Below are 22,376 nucleotides of genomic sequence, written 5' to 3'. Positions count from 1 at the left end.
TACAGTCTAGCCAGATACCTAAGTCTTTGTAGTTGTCCACATATTCTAAGTCAGAACCGTCCAGAGTAGTGATGTTAGTCGAGCGAACGGGTGCGGGCAGCGAACGGTTGAAAAGCATGCATTTAATTTTGCTAGCATTTAAGAGCAGTTGGAGGCCACGGAAGGAGTGTTGTATGGCATTGAAGCTTGTTTGGAGGTTTGTTAACACAGTGTCCAAAGACGGGCCAGATGAATACAGAATGGTATCGTCTGCGTAGAGGTACATCAGGGAATCACCCGCAGCAAGAGTGACATCGTTGATATATACAGAAAAAGAGTCGGCTCGAGAATTGAACCCTGTGGCACCCCCATAGAGCCTGCCAGAGGTCCGGACTACAGGCCCTCAGATTTGACACACTGAACTCTATCTGAGAAGTAGTTGGTGAACCAGGCGAGGCAGTCATTTGAGAAACCAAGGCTGTTGAGTCTGCCGATAAGAATACGGTGATTGACAGAGTAAAAAGCCTTGGCCAGGTCGATGAAGACGGCTGCACAGTACTGTTTCTTATCGTTGGCGGTTATGCTGTCGTTTAGTACCTTGAGCGTGGCTGAGGTGCACCCGTGACTAGTTCGGAAACCGGATTGCACAGTGGAGAAAGTACGGTGGGACTCGAAATGGTCAGTGATCTGTTTGTTAACTTGGCTTTCGAAGACTAGAGAGGCAGAGCAGGATGGATATAGGTCTATAACAATTTGGATCTAGAGTGTCACCCCCTTTGAAGAGGGGGATGACCGCGGCAGCTTTCCAATCTTTAGGGATCTCGGACGATACGAAAGAGAGGTTGAACAGACTGGTAATAGGGGTTTCAACAATGGCGGTGGATAATTTTAGAAAGAGAGGGTCCAGATTGTCTAGCCCAGCTGATTTGTTCGGGTCCAGGTTTTGCAGCTCTTTCAGAACATCTGCTATCTGGATTTGGGTGAAGGAGAATCTCGGGAGGCTTGGGCAAGTAGCTGTGGGGGTGTGGAGCTGTTGGCCAAGGTAGGGTTAGCCTGGAGGAAAGCATGGCCAGCCGTAGAAAAATGCTTATTGAAATTCTCGATTATTGTGGATTTATCGGTGGTGACATTTTTACCTAGCCTCAGTGCAGTGGGCAGCTGGGAGGAGGTGCTCTTATTCTCCATGGACTTTACAGTGTCCCAAAACCTTTTGGAGTTAGAGCCACAGGATGAAAACTTATGTTTGAAAAATGCTAGCCTCGGATTTACATACAGAATAATACGAAGTGCTTGTGGAGCACGTTAGCTAACCCTTCCCCTAACCCTTACCTTAAAAACCTTTTAGCTAACCTTTCACCTAACCATAACATTAACCCTTTAACCTAACTCCTAATCTTAACCCTAACCCTAATACCAACCGCTAGCCTAGCTAATGTTAGTGAGCTAGGTAACGTTAGCCACCTAGCCACCTAGCTAGAATTCGTAACATATTATACATTTGCAAATCTATAACACATTGTACATTTTGCAAATTCGTAACGTATAATACTAATTGTAATTGGTACCATATCATACGAAATGAGTGATGGACAGCCACAAATTAATACATACCATACGAAACGTAACATATCATCCTACAGAATAATACGATATGCTCTGAGACCAGGTTGCCACAAGACACCTAGGGGAGAAAGTTCTCTTCAGTGGCCCTGAGGGCAACCACCCCCGCCACCCACACACATACACACCTACAGACAACAGCTTCCCGCCCACCACAGTGGACCTCAGACAGCCCAAACCAACAGAACATAAGCAGCCTGCTCACCTGCAGCTAACTCACTGCACTTTCTCACAAAGACAAACTTCAATATAACCCCTATCACTCATTAATAACATTTCTCTGTGACATGCAATCTATTGTAATTGCGGTACAAAGTAAAAACACAATCACAAGGTAGTCTAGTATTATTGAAATGTATGTAGGGTAATCTGTTATCAAGATATTCACTGGCACCTGTAACAAGGCATGATTTTTAATACTCGTTCTTCTTTATCCAGTGCAATCGTGTAGAGGTTGAAATATAACATCACCTTATATCCACACGTATTTATAAACACCGTTGCTATGTCTACCATCCCTCAATACCGCATAGGCAACAATTTTGATTGTACCGCTCCTGCTCTCTCCTCGTAGTTATTTTTAGCCCATTCGTCATACCGCTTTTAGACACTGAGCATTTCTTATCGCTTCAATTTTAAAACACAGCGCTTGCCTGACCCGAAGCCCTCTATCTGCCTTCGAGCAGGGTACTAAATTCACTTTACCGTTTCCAAATTGATCCAACCGAGTTTCTTCTCAACTCAACGTGGTTTTGTTGTACAGAAGGTAAGATAGCTAGTGTCAAATCTTTGCAATGAGATACAACAGTGCATCAGGTTGGTACAGTAGCAAACCTGATCATGTTTTTAGTAGAGAATTTACTAATTTGAATCGGAATGTATTACTGTTATTTAGCCTATTAATATCAACTCTAGCTTGGTCTGAACTTAATTATATTTTATCACAGTTCAAAAGTGATTTCCATGTTTTCATTCATAGCCCACCTGTATCTTGCCACTTGCTTTTTTATGTAAGAGGCTGTTTATTACATGATACAAAATGTTTTACTTAATAATAATCTAACTGTATTCATATTGCACATACTTCACATGAATCTGCATGACCATAAACTAGCCTATATTGTCCCCCTTATTGTTTTATGCTGGTAGACAGATAAAATGCCATGCGCATTGATTCTGTCTCCAAGCAGTACCACAGCCATACTATAAATAGACCAATGCCCACATGTATGATCTCACCACCAGACGTGACTGAAGTAACAATGAGTTAGCTGCCTGCTACAGTACCATCTCTGCTATTATCTCCACAGATAGACATGGTGTTTAGCAGCTGACTTAAAAAGTGGTTGTTTAAATGCATTTTCATAAGGTTTATATGGCTATGTATGTCAGTGGAGGCTGCTGAGGGGAGGAATGGCATTAAATACCTGGAAACTATGTGTTTGATGTATTTTATACCATTCCACTAATTCTGCCCCAGTCATTACCACAAGCCTTTCCTTCCCAACCCCAATTAAGGTGATGTGGTGTGTGGGGGGGGGTGTGTTTTTTTGTGTGTGTGTGTGTGTGTGTGTGTGTGTGTGTGTGTGTGTGTGTGTGTGTGTGTGTGTGTGTCTATGTGGCTTTACAATACACACTAACAGTATATCTGTATTATCCCTTATCTAGATTGTTCACCTGTTGGTTACAGGGATGGTCCATTCTCATCAGTATCATAATATCTGTGGATCTCTTGTTCTACAGTCAGCTTCTCTAGTCAAATAGCCAAAGAGCAAAGACAGGACAACAGCACAGAAGAAAAAAACAGCACAGTTATAAACCCACCACGGTCATCCTGGCTGATCGTCTACGAGCGTTACGTCTCACAGACAACCATACGACCAACAGATCCAGCTAGTGGTAAGTGATTCCCCCCCCCCCATTCCCCCCACACAATAAAAAGTATCTTAAGATACAAAAACAGGTTGTCAACATTGATTCCTTGCCATTCCTTGCCATCTGCTCTAAATCCAAGAGTGGACAGCTCAGTGAAATATCAATCAGCATTGACTGTTGGGATGTTGTGATGTTGGTGAAAGGACATATTTGACTGTCTTGTTGACCCCAGTGTTTGCGTTGCTTTGTTTCCTATGGTAACCTATTGCAGACATGCTGCTTGATGGCTTTGATTGGATGTTTGAGTAAATTTCAGGTTTTATGAAGCTTTTGTCTCTGCCAATGTTCTGTCTCGAGGTGTCAGATGTTGACTAAATCCAACTCTTATTTCGGCGTGGTAATGAGAAAACACAGGAAGCGGGGGCTTGCCAGTATACACTTGACATTTTCAACTGTGACAAGAAAAAAATGCTCATGTGTTTTGATATGAAAGCCCTTCTCAGACCACGAGCAAACGACCCTTCAGTCTTTTCCCCACCTCAGAATATTGATGATATTTTTACATCACACTTGTTCTTGGCAGTGCGAGGGCTCACAGATGTCCACTCTGTGCTGTTCAGATGGCTTGAGGGGGCAGGTACCATCTGAGCTGTGTCATGGATGGACCGAGTCATTTTAACAGCTCCATGTACTTACAGTAGGTTTGACACAGTGCATCCTGATTGGCACCCTTTTCCATATATAGTGCACTGCATTTGACAGAGCTGGTCATTATATAAGGAATAGGTTGCCATTTGGGATGCAGCCTCAGTTTCATGGTACCAAAATGTTGCTTAGATTAACAACAATAATTTGATTAAATACAGAGGGAAGAAACACGTATTGTTAGTGACTTCTAGATTCTGATAATGTACGTCCATAGGTGTGACCATATTACTGAGCATATTGGCAAGTCAGATCCAATGAGGCACAGCACAGTACGCGCTGCTAGTCAACACACACTAACAATATATTCATGTCTAGTTGGATATTTTACTTGTCCAATTCTGCCATAACACCATGAATGCAAAGTGAATGTAATGTAATGTGTTTACTGAGTTTGATGATAATTGTTTATTGTTTTGACACATTGTACACAGGAAAGAATAATGCCTTTGAATGTGTTCATTCAACCAGTTAGAACAGCACTTGTTGAACATGGGCCCTGGTCAAAAGTAGTGCACTGTCGAGTGAATAGAGTGCCATTTAGGACGTAGATATTGTTTCAAATGGGACTTGTTACAGTAAAGAGAAGTGTGCATTGCCTTGTAGTTTAGAGGGAATTGAAACTAAAGGCCTGTTGTTGAATGACTTGGTCATCATAGTTTCTGTTCCACAAACACTCCTTTGATATAGTAGATGTCTCCATAGCAGAATTTATTTGATGCCTTGTTATACAGTGTGTCTGGCTGTGTTTTTCCTCACATGTTACTGAAACCTGACCTGTAATGTAGAGAGGGACATGTAAGGGAACTGAAAGAAGAACTGCTGAACATTTAGTTCATTTTATTATTCTCCTATTGATATGAAATGGCCTTTGGGAGCCCCCTTGTTTGCCTTTTCACCAGACTAATGACAGTTAAAGTGATGTGAGAGTGTAGGGTTTGGGAGTGCTGAGGTTCACACCAGTGATGCGTCCCAAATGGCACCCTATTCCCCAAAGGGCTCTTGTCAAAAGTAGTTGCACTATATAGGGAATAGGGTGCCATTTGGGATGGAGGAAGAGGAAGTATGTATGATGACACTGGTCAGAGGAATGATATACAGCACAGTAGTCAACAGTCATGTGCTTTATAACATGACTGTGTAAAAAAATAACATTACTAATCCAAACATTTGAAAATTGGGAGGAAAAAAAACACATCATAATTTGCTATGTAATTATTGCCCATATGTGAACCGAAATGAGAAGCTCTGACGTTAGTCATATTTCACACGATGAAAATGTGTGCCGTCAATTTAACCAGCATTTTCGCCAGCAGTAATCAGTTTTCACTTGATTAATTTGAATGCATTTTAGAACCAGTTGCAACAACATATAGCAGTTAACCTTATTACTGTAAGTTTCATACGTACAGTAGATATATAGGCTGTAACAATATCAAAATAATGCAATTTTTGACTAATAGAATGTGTTTATGGTCAATTAATATCTTACTATACATCATACAGTTACTATACATCATACAGTTACTATACATCATACAGTTACTATATATCAGACAGTTACTATACATCAGACAGTTACTATACATCATACAGTTACTATACATCATACAGTTACTATATATCATACAGTTACTATACATCATACAGTTACTATACATCATACAGTTACTATATATCAGACAGTTACTATACATCATACAGTTACTATATATCATACAGTTACTATATATCATACAGTTACTATACATCATACAGTTACTATATATCAGACAGTTACTATATATCAGACAGTTACTATATATCAGACAGTTACTATACATCATACAGTTACTATACATCATACAGTTACTATATATCATACAGTTACTATGCATCATACACTTACTATGTATCATACAGTTACTATACATCATTCACTGAAAGGCTTGTAGGCTGTGATAGTTGTTCTGTTTAATACCAAGATTAATCCTCAGCATGCCATTAGGTTACCAGGCAACAGTGTGCTCTTCTGTCAAATACTTATTGTATTTATTTATTTACCTACTTTGCATTTAGTTATGAGGGCGGGAAGTAAATGATTTCATGCCTGTCTGGCAATAAACAAGAATATTAGCTATACGCCAACAAATCACTTGATAAACTGTGTCATGCTCTTATGATCAAATGTAATGTAGTTTTCCATTCACGCTCGGTACTTTTCACAGTATCTCCTCAGAAATGATTGAAGCTGAAATCATCTCTCCATAACTTTCCATACATGCATGTTTTATACAGCACATTTCACATTTCACCTACTTTGCAGTACAATTTGATACAGGATACAGTACGCGTACTCAGAGCATGCGCTGACCAGCGGGCAAGTGTCTTTTTCAACCTCTCCCTGTCTCAGTCTGTAATACCTACATGTTTCAAGGAGACCACCATAGTCCCTGTACCCAAGAACGCCAAGGTAACCTGTCTAAATGACTATCGCCCCATAGAAATCACATCTATAGCCATGAAATGCTTTGAAAGGCTGGTCATGGCTCAGATCAACACCCATCCCAGACACCCTGGACTCACTCCAATTCGCATACTGCCCCAACAGATTCATAGATGACGCAATCCCCCCAGACCCCCCACCCCACACACACACGGACACCGGACACTCTTTTTTTCCTACCTAAATGTACGTATTACAGATGTAGGATCTTCATTTATTTAATCACCACTTTACCTGCAAAACAATGTAATACATGATAGTAATAGCTTTCCTATATTGAGTAAGTTATGTATACATTATGGTATATATGGTGTTTAGAGGGATTTGGGACTGTTGATATGTAGTGCTTGGCAGGGCCAGATTGGGACTGTTGATATGTAGTGATTGGCAGGGCCAGATTGGGACTGTTGATATGTAGTGATTGGCAGGGCCAGATTGGGACTGTTGATATGTAGTGATTGGCAGGGCCAGATTGGGACTGTTGATATGTAGTGATTGGCAGGGCCAGATTGGGACTGTTGATATGTAGTGCTTGGCAGGGCCAGATTGGGACTGTTGATATGTAGTGCTTGGCAGGGCCAGATTGGGACTGTTGATATGTAGTGATTGGCAGGGCCAGATTGGGACTGTTGATATGTAGTGATTGGCAGGGCCAGATTGGGACTGTTGATATGTAGTGCTTGGCAGGCCCAGATTGGGACTGTTGATATGTAGTGCTTGGCAGGGCCAGATTGGGACTGTTGATATGTAATGCTTGGCAGGGCCAGATTGGGACTGTTGATATGTAGTGATTGGCAGGGCCAGATTGGGACTGTTGATATGTAGTGCTTGGCAGGGCCAGATTGGGACTGTTGATATGTAGTGCTTGGCAGGGCCAGATTGGGACTGTTGATATGTAGTGCTTGGCAGGGCCAGATTGGGACTGTTGATATGTAGTGCTTGGCAGGGCCAGATTGGGACTGTTGATATGTAGTGCTTGGCAGGGCCAGATTGGGACTGTTGATATGTAGTGATTGGCAGGGCCAGATTGGGACTGTTGATATGTAGTGATTGGCAGGGCCAGATTGGGACTGTTGATATGTAGTGCTTGGCAGGGCCAGATTGGGACTGTTGATATGTAGTGATTGGCAGGGCCAGATTGGGACTGTTGATATGTAGTGCTTGGCAGGGCCAGATTGGGACAGTTGATATGTACTGTATTGCCAGATTGGGAAGAAGTGGAGACAGACAGAGGCTCAGAGAAAGGAGGGAGGCTGAGAGGTGAGAGACAGGTTTATAGTGCATGGCCTCAGAGCTTTGGGGCTGCATCTCAAACTGCACCCTGTTCCCTATTTAGTGCAATACTTTTGACCATGGCCGAAATCAGTTCTGGTCAAAAGTAGTGCACTATATCAGGAATAGGGTGCCATTTGGGACGTGTCCTCCTGGGGCTGTCTATATTTGGCTTTTATGCTCTGATGTGTTCTGATTACATTTTGTCTGTCTGAGGGATGTCAGCATCCCTCCTATCTTGCTACAGTATAATGTTAGCAGGGGATAACAGAGGAAAGAACGGCTGTTTTCAGAGCATGAAAAATGCAGCTGGGTCAAGGGGACGAAGGGTCCTGCGTATATACATCTACTGTATGTGTGTGTGTGCGTGAGTGTGTGTGTTTGTGTATGCATTATGTGTGTGTGTGAAGTTAAACAGAGGCATGTGGGGTGGAGCGCTGGAGTCTATCTCAGTGTGTTGTCATGATAGGAACACCAGAGATGTGGCGTGGAGCGCTGGAGTCTATCTCAGTGTGTTGTCATGATAGGAACACCAGAGACGTGGCGTGGAGCGCTGGAGTCTATCTCAGTGTGTTGTCATGATAGGAACACCAGAGATGTGGGGTGGAGCGCTGGAGTCTATCTCAGTGTGTTGTCATGATAGGAACACCAGAGACGTGGCGTGGAGCGCTGGAGTCTATCTCAGTGTGTTGTCATGATAGGAACACCAGAGATGTGGCGTGGAGCGCTGGAGTCTATCTCAGTGTGTTGTCATGATAGGAACACCAGAGACGTGGCGTGGAGCGCTGGAGTCTATCTCAGTGTGTTGTCATGATAGGAACACCAGAGACGTGGCGTGGAGCGCTGGAGTCTATCTCAGTGTTGTCATGATAGGAACACCAGAGACGTGGCGTGGAGCGCTGGTCAGGTGATCTAGAGGTTACACTGCTGCTACCTACAGCACATCTACAGTACTGTGTTGGAGTGGATTTGAATCCGGCCTTCTAACATAATGTCTCTCTTAACTTCCTGTCCTTTTGTCACTGTCTCTAGACAATAATTCTTATTCTTATTATATATATATATTTTATAAATACATTAGCTATATGCCATACATACAGTACATTATTTACGTATATCCCAAATGGCACCCTATTCCCTATATAGCGCACTACTGATGTGGGATGCAACCTTAGAAAACACCTATTTCTGACACTGTGGTTTTGTTAGTGGAGAACATTCTACACAGTACTGTATGTAGGGTAACTCATCCCTCAGGTTTGTTAGTGGAGAACATTCTACACAGTACTGTATGTAGGGTAACTCATCCCTCAGGTTTCTTAGTGGAGAACATTCTACACAGTACTGTATGTAGGGTAACTCATCCCTCAGGTTTGTTAGTGGAGAACATTCTACACAGTACTGTATGTAGGGTAACTCATCCCTCAGGTTTGTTAGTGGAGAACATTCTACACAGTACTGTATGTAGGGTAACTCATCCCTCAGGTTTGTTAGTGGAGAACATTCTACACAGTACTGTATGTAGGGTAACTCATCCCTCAGGTTTCTTAGTGGAGAACATTCTACACAGTACTGTATGTAGGGTAACTCATCCCTCAGGTTTGTTAGTGGAGAACATTCTACACAGTACTGTATGTAGGGTAACTCATCCCTCAGGTTTGTTAGTGGAGAACATTCTACACAGTACTGTATGTAGGGTAACTCATCCCTCAGGTTTGTTAGTGGAGAACATTCTACACAGTACTGTATGTAGGGTAACTCATCCCTCAGGTTTGTTAGTGGAGAACATTCTACACAGTACTGTATGTAGGGTAACTCATCCCTCAGGTTTGTTAGTGGAGAACATTCTACACAGTACTGTATGAAGGGTAACTCATCCCTCAGGTTTGTTAGTGGAGAACATTCTACACAGTACTGTATGTAGGGTAACTCATCCCTCATTTCCAGTCATGTTCGTCACTCCTCTACTCCAATGTTCCCCACGCAACATCACCTGCAGCTGGAGCCACACTGAGGGAGAGAGGGTCAGAGCAGTCCTTACAGACAGACCACGACATTTCTCCTACAACAGCTTCTCTTTTAGAAATGAGTGGGCAGTGCTGTACTGCTGTATAGCCTAGTTGGAGGAATGTTGATACTCCCCATTGCACTTACCGGGGGAGTAGCCTTGCGCCACAGAGGGGCTCTCTCAGTCACTCAGACAGGCTGCAGCTGAAAGGTGGGCTGGGGGACTGGGGCTGGGGGACCTGGCTGGCTGGGGTTTTAGCCTGGGTTACGTCCTAAATGGCACCATATTCCCCGGGCCTGGTCAAAAGCTGTGTGTTTTATAAGGAATTGGGTGCCATTTAGGACGCAACCTAAGCCTCTCTCTATTTGTTTCCATTTCCTGTCCCAGTGCATGCTGGGCCATGAATCATTCATGTCTCATCCTGTATTGATGAGAAATGGAAGAAATGAAGAGGCTGTCGCAAGTGTTTATGTTAGATTAATGTTGTGTTTTTTTCTTGTTTTTCTTGTTCTGTAATATATATTAAAAAAAAGGTAAAGGAAGGTGTTTGTTTTGTTTGTTTAATTTTAAACTATAATTTGACTTTAACTTTATTTGACAAACAATGTCTGCTATGTCACTGTATTTTCATATACTTTCATATATTTTAACGCTGAAAGGCTTTTTCTAAATAAAATTTCAGTATACATGTGAAATTGTAAAAAATAAAACAACACACTTTTCAATGACGTGCGCCCCATAAATAGACCTGTGGCCGACCCATGTGGAGCTTGTTGTTTACATTTCCCAGTCAAAGCAGCAAAGAGGCTCAATGTTTAGCAAGTGTGTAGCAGAGTTCACTAATGCAATGCAACTTGGAATAAAATGACAGAATTAAAATTTAGTGAAATGAACAGGAGTAGGCTACAACGAGCAACCAACAGGTAGGCTGTTGATTTATCTGAATGGGGTTGTGGTTTATTTGAATGGGGTTGTGGTTTACATGAATGGGGTTGTGTTTTATCCGAATGGGGTTGTGGTTTATTTGAATGGGGTTGTGGTTTACATGAATGGGGTTGTGTTTTATATGAATGGGGTTGTGTTTTATTTGAATGGGGTTGTGGTTTATCTGAATGGGGTTGTGGTTTATTTGAATGGGGTTGTGGTTTATTTGAATGGGGTTGTGTTTTATATGAATGGGGTTGTGGTTTATATGAATGGGGTTGTGGTTTATCTGAATAGGGTTGTGTTTTATTGAATGGGGTTGTGGTTTATCTGAATGGGGTTGTGGTTTATATGAATGGGGTTGTGGTTTATCTGAATAGGGTTGTGTTTTATTGAATGGGGTTGTGGTTTATATGAATGGGGTTGTGGTTTATCTGAATAGTGTTGTGTTTTATTGAATGGGGTTGTGGTTTATATGAATGGGGTTGTGGTTTATCTGAATAGGGTTGTGTTTTATTGAATGGGTTTGTGGTTTATCTGAATGGGGTTGTGGTTTATGTGAATGGGGTTGTGTTTTATATGAATGGGGTTGTGGTTTATATGAATGGGGTTGTGGTTTATCTGAATAGGGTTGTGGTTTATGTGAATGGGGTTGTGTTTTATATGAATGGGGTTGTGGTTTATCCGAAGGCGGCTGAGGTTTATCGGAATGGGTGCAGCATTTAGCTTCAATTAGCCTAGCTAGCCATACTGTGTAGCTAACTTCTCTAGCCTACTCCAGTCAAGACAGGCACTGTTATATGGGATGATAAATAACGTTGTGGCTGCTACAAGTTAGCAAGTCTTGGCTGTCGCCGAGTTGCCTTGGCTGCAGCGTCTCCCTCTCTCTCCTTCCATCTGCACGCTCCCATCTCACAAACACTGGCCCCTCCGCAGCTGCAGCAATAGAGAGCAAGCCTCTCTCCCTAGTGCAGCAGTGCTCAGATTTGATGTGTGCATAAATGTGAGAAGTAAGTATATGCGACCAGGTGTTGAATGTGCCCAGGAGACAGCCACCTTAGGGCCAGGGCCAGCTCCGTCATGACTCCAATGGTCGGCCAGTCCAAGCAGATTATTCATGATGACAATATAAATATGTACAAAAAAACTAAAAGCATTCCCAACTTCAGAGGTTGACTAACACAAAGAAAGGCCTCTGAGAGGTTTCCTACCTCTTCTCTCTCCCGGACTGACAATCATCTTAATTGGCAGCACCTGTGTGCAAATAAAAGCTTGGTTCAGCAGATAGACCATTTTAGTGCTGCCACCTGGGGATGGAGTGTGGAAGTGTATCATGGTAGTGTGTTTGTCTATAACACTAACCTTCCCCCCATATCATAACAAGGGCCTGTAGAGATTCAGAATGCCCTTGCCCCATATCCTCTTCTCCCAGTTAGTCAGCCACTCCTATCTGTCCTGTAAAAACATGGAGCCCAGGTTGATGATGACTTGGATCTTCAGACTGATGTGATGCTGTCACTGAGACGTCTACTGATCCTGATGGCAGGAACAGACCCTCAACAGACTTCACAGAGTCACGAGGTGTCACTCCGCCCCATCTCGTCCCATCAGCCACTGGGGTGCCCGCTTTCCCCTGGGCTGCCACACTCCGTGTCCAAAGGGGTTGTCTTTGTTGTCTTCTTTCATCTGACAGGGGTACCTGCACCCCGCCTGAAGCAGCCAGACCCCATCCTGTGAGTTATGGGGCCTGTGAGTTATGCCCCTCCCCCCACCTGGCGTGAAATGTGCAGAGCAAACGGGTCTGGGGAATTACACAGGGATTGGACACACTGACTCGGACTAGCCCTGGAGATCCAAGGACATAAGAGTCCCCCCACAACCCCTCGTAAAGACCCTCTGTTCAGATAGGTGTGAAAGAGGTTACCAGCCCATCTGTTTCCTCAACATAATCTTCCTCCCTTTGAGGTGACAACCTGGGATCATCCTCTGCTTTCTCTCCTTTAACTGGGTGTGTTCCGACGGTCTGATCTTCTCCATCAGGACGTTGACTGAATTGACCATTTCCCAGAAGCGGTGGAGAACCCAATGGGGAAGATCCATCGTGTTCACATTAAAGGCAATGGAAAATGTCAATCAATCATGTATGTTGTAGAGAGAGGGGAGAAATGTGTTAAAGGCTTCTGAAGTTATTGGAAAGGAAAGAAGAAAGGTTTTCTATAAACACCAAGAATGCGGTGCATTTCAACATCAGTTAGCATCATCAGCAGGCAGAGCAGAAATACGATAACATGAAAAGGCTCTTTTGATCTTTAGCGTTTTTCCTCAGTTTCTGATTTCTCTTTTCTATGTTCAGAATGTTAAAGGTACACTGGCTTATTCTGACATGCCTTGTTTAGTACAGGGAACAGGGTTGAAATGTTTGATGAAATCTTCTCTTTTTTCATCATGTTGTTCTGTGGCTCAACAGATTTGTCACACGTTGCATGTGTTTTAGGCAGTAGAGGCATAAAACTGAAATATCTCCCATTCAGCTTCATCAGATCCCATAGCTCTGAGACGAATGTAATGGTTTTTGTTGCTCCCAGTCTGTGGATGTTAGGGATATCAGTCTAAAGCTTGTTAGTCCCAGTGTTATTGCTGGGGCTGGGTTGAAAAGTCAACATAGTTGTTACTGGATCTGAGATGAAAGGAGAGGTCAGTGAAGTTGCAGCCGCTCCCAAACACAGCATGGGGTGTGTGTGCATGTGCGTGTGTGTCTGTGCGTGCATGTGTGTCTGGTGTCTGTTTACAGTGAGGGAAAAAAGTATTTGATCCCCTGCTGATTTTGTACGTTTGCCCACTGACAAAGACATGATCAGTCTATAATTTTAATGGTAGGTTAATTTGAACAGTGAGAGACAGAATAACAACAAAAAAATCCAGAAAAACGCATGTCAAAAATGTTATAAATTGATTTGCATTTTAATGAGGGAAATAAGTATTTCACCCCTCTGCAAAACATGACTTAGTACTTGGTGGCAAAACCCTTGTTGGCAATCACAGAGGTCAGGCGTTTCTTGTAGTTGGCCACCAGGTTTGCACACATCTCAGGAGGAATTTTGTCCCACTCCTCTTTGCAGATCTTCTCCAAGTCATTAAGGTTTCGAGGCTGACGTTTGGCAACTCAAACATTCAGCTCCCTCCACAGATTTTCTATGGGATTAAGGTCTGGAGACTGGCTAGGCCACTCCAGGACCTTAATGTGCTTCTTCTTGAGACACTCCTTTGTTGTCTTGGCCGTGTGTTTTGGGTCATTGTCATGCTGGAATACCCATCCACGACCCATTTTCAATGCCCTGGCTGAGGGAAGGAGGTTCTCACCCAAGATTTGACGGTACATGGCCCCGTCCATCGTCCCTTTGATGCAGTGAAGTTGTCCTGTCCCCTTAGCAGAAAAAACCCCCAAAGCGTAATGTTTCCACCTCCATGTTTGACGGTGGGGATGGTGTTCTTAGGGTCATAGGCAGCATTCCTCCTCCTCCAAACACGGCGAGTTGAGTTGACGCGAAAGAGCTCCGTTTTGGTCTCATCTGACCACAACACTTTCACCCAGTTGTCCTCTGAATCATTCAGATGTTCATTGGCAAACTTCAGACGGGCATGTATATGTGCTTTCTTGAGCAGGAGGACCTTGCGGGCGCTGCAGGATTTCAGTCCTTCACGGCGTAGTGTGTTACCAATTGTTTTCTTGGTGACTATGGTCCCAGCTTCCTTGAGATCATTGACAAGATCCTCCTGTGTAGTTCTGGGCTGATTCCTCACCGTTCTCATGATCATTGCAACTCCACGAGGTGAGATCTTGCATGGAGCCCCAGGCCGACGGAGATTGACAGTTCTTTTGTGTTTCTTCCATTTGCGAATAATCGAACCAACTGTTGTCACCTTCTCACCAAGCTGCTTGGCGATGGTCTTGTAGCCCATTCCAGCCTTGTGTAGGTCTACAATCTTGTCTCTGACATCCTTGGAGAGCTCTTTGGTCTTGGCCATGGTGGAGAGTTTGGAATCTGATTGATTGATTGCTTCTATGGACAGGTGTCTTTTATACAGGTAACAAACTGAGATTAGGAGCACTCCCTTTAAGAGTGTGTTCCTAATCTCAGCTCGTTACCTGTATAAAAGACACCTGGGAGCCAGAAATCTTTCTGATTGAGAGGGTGTCAAATACTTATTTCCCTCATTAAAATGCAAATCAATTTCTAACATTTTTGACATGCGTTTTCTGGATTTTTTTGTTGTTATTCTGTCTCTCACTGTTCAAATAAACCGACCATTAAAATTATAGACTGATCAATTCTTTGTCAGTGGGCAAACGTACAAAATCAGCAGGGGATCAAATACTTTTTCCCCTCACTGTAACTGTGTGTATCTGTGTGTGTGTATGTGTGTGTGTTGGTGTGTTGTCTTTACTGCAGGGTGGGACATTTTTTGCAGGTAAGTAATGCATTCACAGTGTACCTCCAGGGGGCACTGTTGCAGAGGGATTTGGGTTTCTATCCCAAATGGACCCACTGTCCTACCTACCGTTACCCTTATGCACCTTGTACACTAGCACGCGGTGCCACACTGTGAAACACCGCTTCCCATTCATTTCAATGGAAGGAAAGCGGTGAGAAGCGGAGAGGGCGGGGGACCTTTGTGCGGCGCGTAGGTGGCGTGGGAGGCAGTGAAAAAGTTAAATATTTCCCAACTTTATGCAAATCACCAGCGGCGACCACTGGGCGATGACCAATCATATTGAGTGGTTTCCATTATGAATTTGACGCTACTGTATGCGACCTAAGGCTGGAGACTTTCTTCAGCAAAGATGGCTGACAAAAATACTAGGATGGGAGCAAATGTAAGTAATTATATCGTCATAACGAATCATGCAAAAAATGTGCAATTGAGAGGAATATGTTAGTTAATGTAGAGACAAACAATTATGCATTTTTTTGTCATTAAGTTAATTTATGAAAATCACTATTTAGCAAGCTAGCTGACTAGCTAACGTTAGCCAGCTACCTGGATAGCTCTATGGGTGTTGTGACATGAGTAGGAAATTGTAATTCTGGTTGTTTAATGTTTTATCGACTCCTGAAACAAACAGCTAACCAGGCTGTCGTATTGTGAAATAGATGTAAAGTGGATGTAAAGAATATAGCTAGCTAAAGCATTTACTGCAAATGTAATGTACAATTGTGTATGCTTGCCTTGCTAATATTTTCCATGCAATGAGGCCAAGGTAACGTAGCTTGCTAACTATTTTCTTGCTTATTGTGCAGTGGAGGATAAAAATACCTGTATGCCTATGGATGTGTAGCTAGCTATGTAGCCGATCTGTGTATGGATCCAAAAACGTTTGGAATACATATTTTTTCAGAACCTAGCGATGACCCTCAGCTATCAGTGTAGGCCGTCATTGTAAATTAGAATTTGATCTTAACTGACTTGCCTAGTAAAATAAAGGTTAAATAAATAAAAAATCATAGCCAGTTGTATCAACTTCAAAACAGTCTGAATGACATTAATGAAGCCTATGGATTGAGTAGAATATAATATAACTTTGTGCCAAGGATGCAAGTCCTATATACATGTAGTTATTACCATGCATGAGATCCCCACATTGTAGCAGTGGTGTAAAGTACTTAAGTAAAAATATTTAAAGTACTACTTAATTAGTTTTTTGGGGGGTATCTGTACTTTACTATTTATATTTTTGCCAACTTTTACTTTTACTACACTACATTCCTAAAGAAAATAATGTACTTTTACTCCGTACATTTTCCCTGACACCCAAAAGTACTTGTTAAAATTTTACAGGAAAATGGTCCAATTCACACACTTATCAAGAGAACATCCCTGGTCATCCCTACTGCCTCTGGTCTGGGGAACTCACTAAACACAAATGCTTTGTTTGTAAATTATGTCTTAGTGTTGAAGTGTGCCCATTTTTTTAAAAATGGTGCCGTCTGGCTTGATAAGACGGCACCATTTTAAGACGGCACCATAAGGAATTTGAAATCGTTTATATTTTTACTTTTGATACTTAAGTATATTTAAAACCAAATACTTCTAGACTTTTACTCAAGCTGTATTTTACTGGGTGACTTTCACTTTTACTTGAGTCATTTTCTATTAAGGTATCTTTACTTTTATTCAAGTATGACAATTGAGTACTTTTTCCACGGTATTGTAGCCTGTACATTTAATATATTCACTGATCATGTACTCTACCTTGGCAACTAAAGGTGCAGTTCAGGTATTTAATGAATTCATTTACCTTTATTTAACTAGGCGAGTCAGTTAAGAACACATTCTTATTTTCAATGACGGCCTAGGAACAGTGGGTTAACTGCCTGTTCAGGGGCAGAACGACAGATGTTTACCTTGTCAGCTCGGGGATTCGATTTTGCAACCTTTCGGTTACTAGTCCAACGCCTGTGAGATTATTTTTCAGTCATATCCAATACCAGGAGTATCAAATTTCAGTCTTTGAATGATGCTGTGTCTGCATGTATGTATTACAATTATACACTTCAACAGTGTTTACCAATCCTGGTCCTGAGACATCAATGGTTACACATTGTAACTATCAAATAGACTACAACCATGAAAAAACAGTACACTACACTTCCTATGCATCAGTACACTACACTTCCTATGCATCATGTAAATACTGTAAAACCGGTTCATCTCAATATCTAATTTCCTTTATCTGCGTTGATCTGATCAACACAGGATAGGTGGAGTATTTCATCACATTAGAGACTTAATTTAAACCAGTAGAGTGTGAAACGCTTTATTGAAAGAAGTTTATTATCCAAGTGTTATAAATACGTAATACATGCATTATAAATATTATACTTGTAATATTATTTTATGAATGCAAGTTCAATCTGTACTTCAATGCACATTTGTTGTGCATTATATAAACAGAGGAAGAAAGAGGAGGTGGCGATAGAGATGTAAAAGACAGAAAGGGAAAGAGGTGAGAACAGAGGAGCAGGGAAGACAGCATATGATTAATGAATCACATTGCTACCCTAATATTCTCTCAGTTCATCACAATTACATAAAAGTGTCTCTAGTGGTGTCTCCAAACCAGCCTTTGGCTCCCAGTCGGCCTGAATGTGATCTTAAGAGCGGATGAGGTGGAGATGACAGGACTCAGGGTTGGCATCCTCTCTCACATCAAAACATACCTGCAGTCGAGAGACCGATGGAGAGAGAGAGAGATAGCATGTTTAAGTCTTGTGTTTTTTTTTATTCTAACACTGTCAGTCATCATAATCATCAGGAGGTAAATGCAAAACTGACTTTGGGGACTACTACATCTCTATCTGTATTTCAATGTAAAGCATCTCTTTAATAATACTTCCTGTTGACCCGACCGAGTGACCTCTCACCTCTGATCATGCTGTGTCCTCTATGTAGCCAGTTCAGATGCGGGAGGGGTTCACCGACACAGCTGATATAACCTAGAAGATTTAGGGAGAAGGGGAGAGAGGGATGAAGTGAAGGAGAGAGACTGTTATTGAGAAAATACGGTAGTTAAAGAGACAGTGTTCAAAAGGAATATGTGTGTGTGGCCTCACCTGGTGTCCACACTAAGTGGCTGCAGAGTATTTAATACTGAAAAACATGCACAGACACACGAGGACAAACAATACAGCGTAGTTACAGAAATAATGAAGTGTCTTACTATTCTCCATGGTTGGCCCTCTTGCCTATTCTTTGAAGGTGGAAGGAGCCACAGTTATACACCTGAGCCTGCTTACTGCACAACACAATCCGTCAATCAGATTGATACATGGCTGTGTAGGTGTGGGTTATAAGGTGTCTAATTGTTCAAATTCTTAAAACAGCCTCTTTTGTTTTTGTACGGACATCACACATCCTTACCTAAACAGCACCCTCACCTGAGAAGTAGAAATCAAAGGGAGAGAAACTGGGAAATGAATAACTACAGTTGACATAGCTCAGTAAATGAAAGAATACTCTTATTGCAATGTGGATGGCTCTTAAAAGAGCCTTTGGTTGTGCATAGTGTAGTCTATGGTGTTGCCAGGGAACAGCACCCTCGTCAAAGAAGTAGGAGGTGCAGATCTCCCGCACACGGATTGCCTCTCTTGCTGCGTTGTTGGACCCTGTAGGAATATGGAAGATAATGTAATTATTAGACTTTACATCACCAGGTCATTGTGGATTACTAAAGTATAATATCCCTGATAACAAATCATGATAACATTAGATAGATAGATAGATAGATAGATAGATAGATAGATAGATAGATAGATAGATAGATAGATAGATAGATAGATAGATAGATAGATAGATAGATAGATAGATAGATAGATAGATAGATGTGCACACACATGTGCATGTGTAGCATGTGACAATAGCAGGATCATATCAAGGAAAGCATCAGAAATTAATACATATATACCACTAGAATATTGATGATGAGTTGATCATTTGAATCAGCTGTGTAGTGCTAAGGCAAAAAGTAAAATGTGCACCCCTTTGAGTCCCCAGGACCAGGACTGAGAACCACTGCTCTTCATTGGGACCTCTTCATCTGCAGACAGGCTTTCACAGATCTCTGTATCTGAGGACAGAAAACCTCACAAGAAACAGACTTCATTATACTCAAATTAGACTGCACTGAATATTATGTTACTATTATCTCCGTCCTCACTTCTAGGGACAGGAACTACACAAACATACCTGCCCTATCCAGAATAGCCTCCTCTCTCACTGACAGTTGGGGCTGCTATCCTTTCACCCTCCATGGCTGTTAGCTAGCTACCTACAAATGCATTTGGAGTTTGTTGCAGCAATTTACAGTGTGCTAGTGTACACGAGCCGTTAGTCCTGCTGTGTCAGTTCACTGTACTCTGATCCACCACAAGGGACAAACACACAAAAATATATAGTTTAGAATCGGTAGCTAGGTTCCCATCCGATTGGCGACAGATTGTCATGCGAATACTCTAAATAAAGAAAATATGCGTTTTTTTTTTAAATCAGTGTGTGGTTATGTACTTTTTCCCTTAAATGTTCATGTACCGAATTAAAATTTAAAGTTCAATAGGTTTCCATCACATTTCAACTGTAGCGATAGTTTTGTCACAAAAACGGTTGCGTTAAATAGCAAATGTCCCTACTCTGGTCTTGGCACGTGCGCTCCAGCCAACAGCTCACAGATACAGTGAGGGTAGGCTGTGCGGGTAGTCTCGACTCTACATGATTACATTATTATGGAGAAGAGCGAGAATATTTTTATTTGTCAAACGGCAGTCAAGCATCGATCATCATGTCACCAGAATAAGACCCTGGATATTTATTGGAAATGAGCATCAAGATCACAGTGCACTTTCACCACCCTGTGAAAGTTCATCATAACTTATTTCATTTGTAGCCTAATTAACTGCATGGTTTCCCGAGTCGTAGTGGAAGGACCACACACCATATCATCGCTTGACTCCAAGTTTACTTCGATATGATGTTTATTATATCAATATTTGTGCATAAAGGCATTGCCACTGCCATTTTTCCACATAATAAATTATACCGACACAAAAAGACCCCTCAATGTCGAACGAACAAATGATCTGTCGGCATTCATAAAATTGTACCAAAACTTCCTGTTTCCATCACAGCTGTCATGATTTGTTTTTATACAGTATTTTATAATGTCTATGGACTTCGCATTAAAGCTGTGGATGGAAACGTGGTTAATGTAGTGGAACGTTTTGGCTGAAGTCCATCGACAAGCTCCACTGAATTACTCTTCTGACCATAGAAACATAGCAATTCAGCTTGAGAAAGTCTATGCTGTGAGGACAAGGAGATGCTGGTGGTGGTGGTGATTGATGTAGTCAAGGGGATGGAGACGAGACTGGGAGACTGGGAGACTAGGGACTCATCAGTGGTGGAAGTGAACGTTCTGTAAGAGGTCTGCCATTGTTTTTCTACCAAACAAGTGGGATGACCCCTGACCTCTTGCCTCATCACTCTCAAGAGAGGAACACAGGAAGCTGGGAGCTCTAGGTGCAATTTAAATAGAAGGTCAGACGCTCTCTCAGGAGTGATTATTACATTTTTTGAAAAAAGTTATCCCAGGCCCAGCAATTTACAAGTAGTTCGTAAATGCCCGTAGCTCAACTAAAACATGTTGGTTGTGTGAATTTGTAAGTATGGTATGCTGTATATGATACTGAAATAACATCCCAGACCTCAATAAGGTCACCTGTAGCAAGCAAGGTCCTCAATCTTTAGCCCTCCAGGTTTTTACAGACATGGGTGCGTCCCAAATTGCACCCTATTCCCTATTTAGTGCACTACTTTAGACCAGAGCCCTAGATAGGGAATAGGGTGCTATTTGGAAATTGGAACACAGAAATTAACTATTTTTACAGTGGTGGCAGTCAAGTCTGTGTAGACTATTCCCTAGATAATACTGCACTGTTTTAGTTAATAGTCAGAGGAAGAGGTGTTTTTTTCAGCAGCATTGTTGTGTCTGGGACCTCTGAGACAACACAGCAGGAGAGGACACACTCACCGTGGTCAAGAAAAGAAACTGTGGCGTAGGTGGAAGTCGCTGGGACAATGAGCGACAGCCACCCCTTCCTATAGGCAATCTGATTTCCTGGTCCGTTTTTTCTGTTGACCTTTGAAAGTCTATGAATGGAATCCTTGCTGCTTTAAAGGTCATTGAGAAAATGTCAAGTCAAGTTAACTACTGTTACTTCCAGGGTATGTACTGTTGATTATCCATCATTAGTTGAGTATATAACAAGTTTAGTCATATTTTTATGTTTTATTTTAATTAATAGAATTGAATAGTATGTATAATATTTAGAATGTTTCAAAATTGAGCAGTTGTTGAAAATACTGTCTTCATCCCTATTTCGCTTCCTAACTCTATATTATTCCCAATCTATAATTTTGCGTAATCAAGGACACATTTTGATATACAGTACTGTTGGCTCACTATTTAAAAAGAAGATGGAGAACAAGCTATAGGATGAAAAATACCAGATTTTTGGCGCAGGTAGCCAGCCGACTAGCGCTAGCTGACGCTACCTAGCAAAAATGTGTTATTATTATAAAAGAGAGCATGATCTGTCAATCTGTATAAATAGTGGATCAATGGTTTCCTACAGAGATGAACACATTGATCAGTTAGATGATTTCGGAGAGGCGGAGAGGCGGAGCGGCAGCCTCAGTTTCAGTGGTCCTTTGTGTTTGGCTGCTGGCTACCACTGCTATATTTAGAAAGCCTAGTAATGCAGCCCGCTGAAAGCACAGCATCAGGGACCTGGCTAAAGATAGAATGCTGACCTGTAGGTCAGGATACAATGCAGCTAGGATGCTTTTAAAATGGGGTTTCATATTTAACACAAGAGTATACACTGAGTGTACAAAACATTAGAAACACCTTCCTAATATTTTTATTTTTGTTTAACCTTTATTTAACCAGGAAAT

General features: G+C 41.9%; 1 protein-coding gene across 1 annotated transcript in view; it reads left to right on the top strand.

Moving 5' to 3' along the window:
- Positions 1-2,190: 2,190 nt before the first annotated feature.
- LOC106593124 (histone deacetylase 9-B) overlaps positions 2,191-22,376 on the top strand; it is a 94,674-nt gene continuing 74,488 nt past the window's right edge. The window contains exons 1-2 of the mRNA XM_045719168.1: positions 2,191-2,365; positions 3,343-3,498. The gene's annotated coding sequence lies outside the window, so the exon portion shown is untranslated. The remainder of the gene's footprint in view (positions 2,366-3,342; positions 3,499-22,376) is intronic.

The sequence above is a fragment of the Salmo salar genome, chromosome ssa05 (genome assembly GCF_905237065.1).
Source record: "Salmo salar chromosome ssa05, Ssal_v3.1, whole genome shotgun sequence".
Taxonomy (NCBI): Eukaryota; Metazoa; Chordata; class Actinopteri; order Salmoniformes; family Salmonidae; genus Salmo; species Salmo salar.
This window is presented reverse-complemented; position numbering and strand designations above follow the sequence as displayed.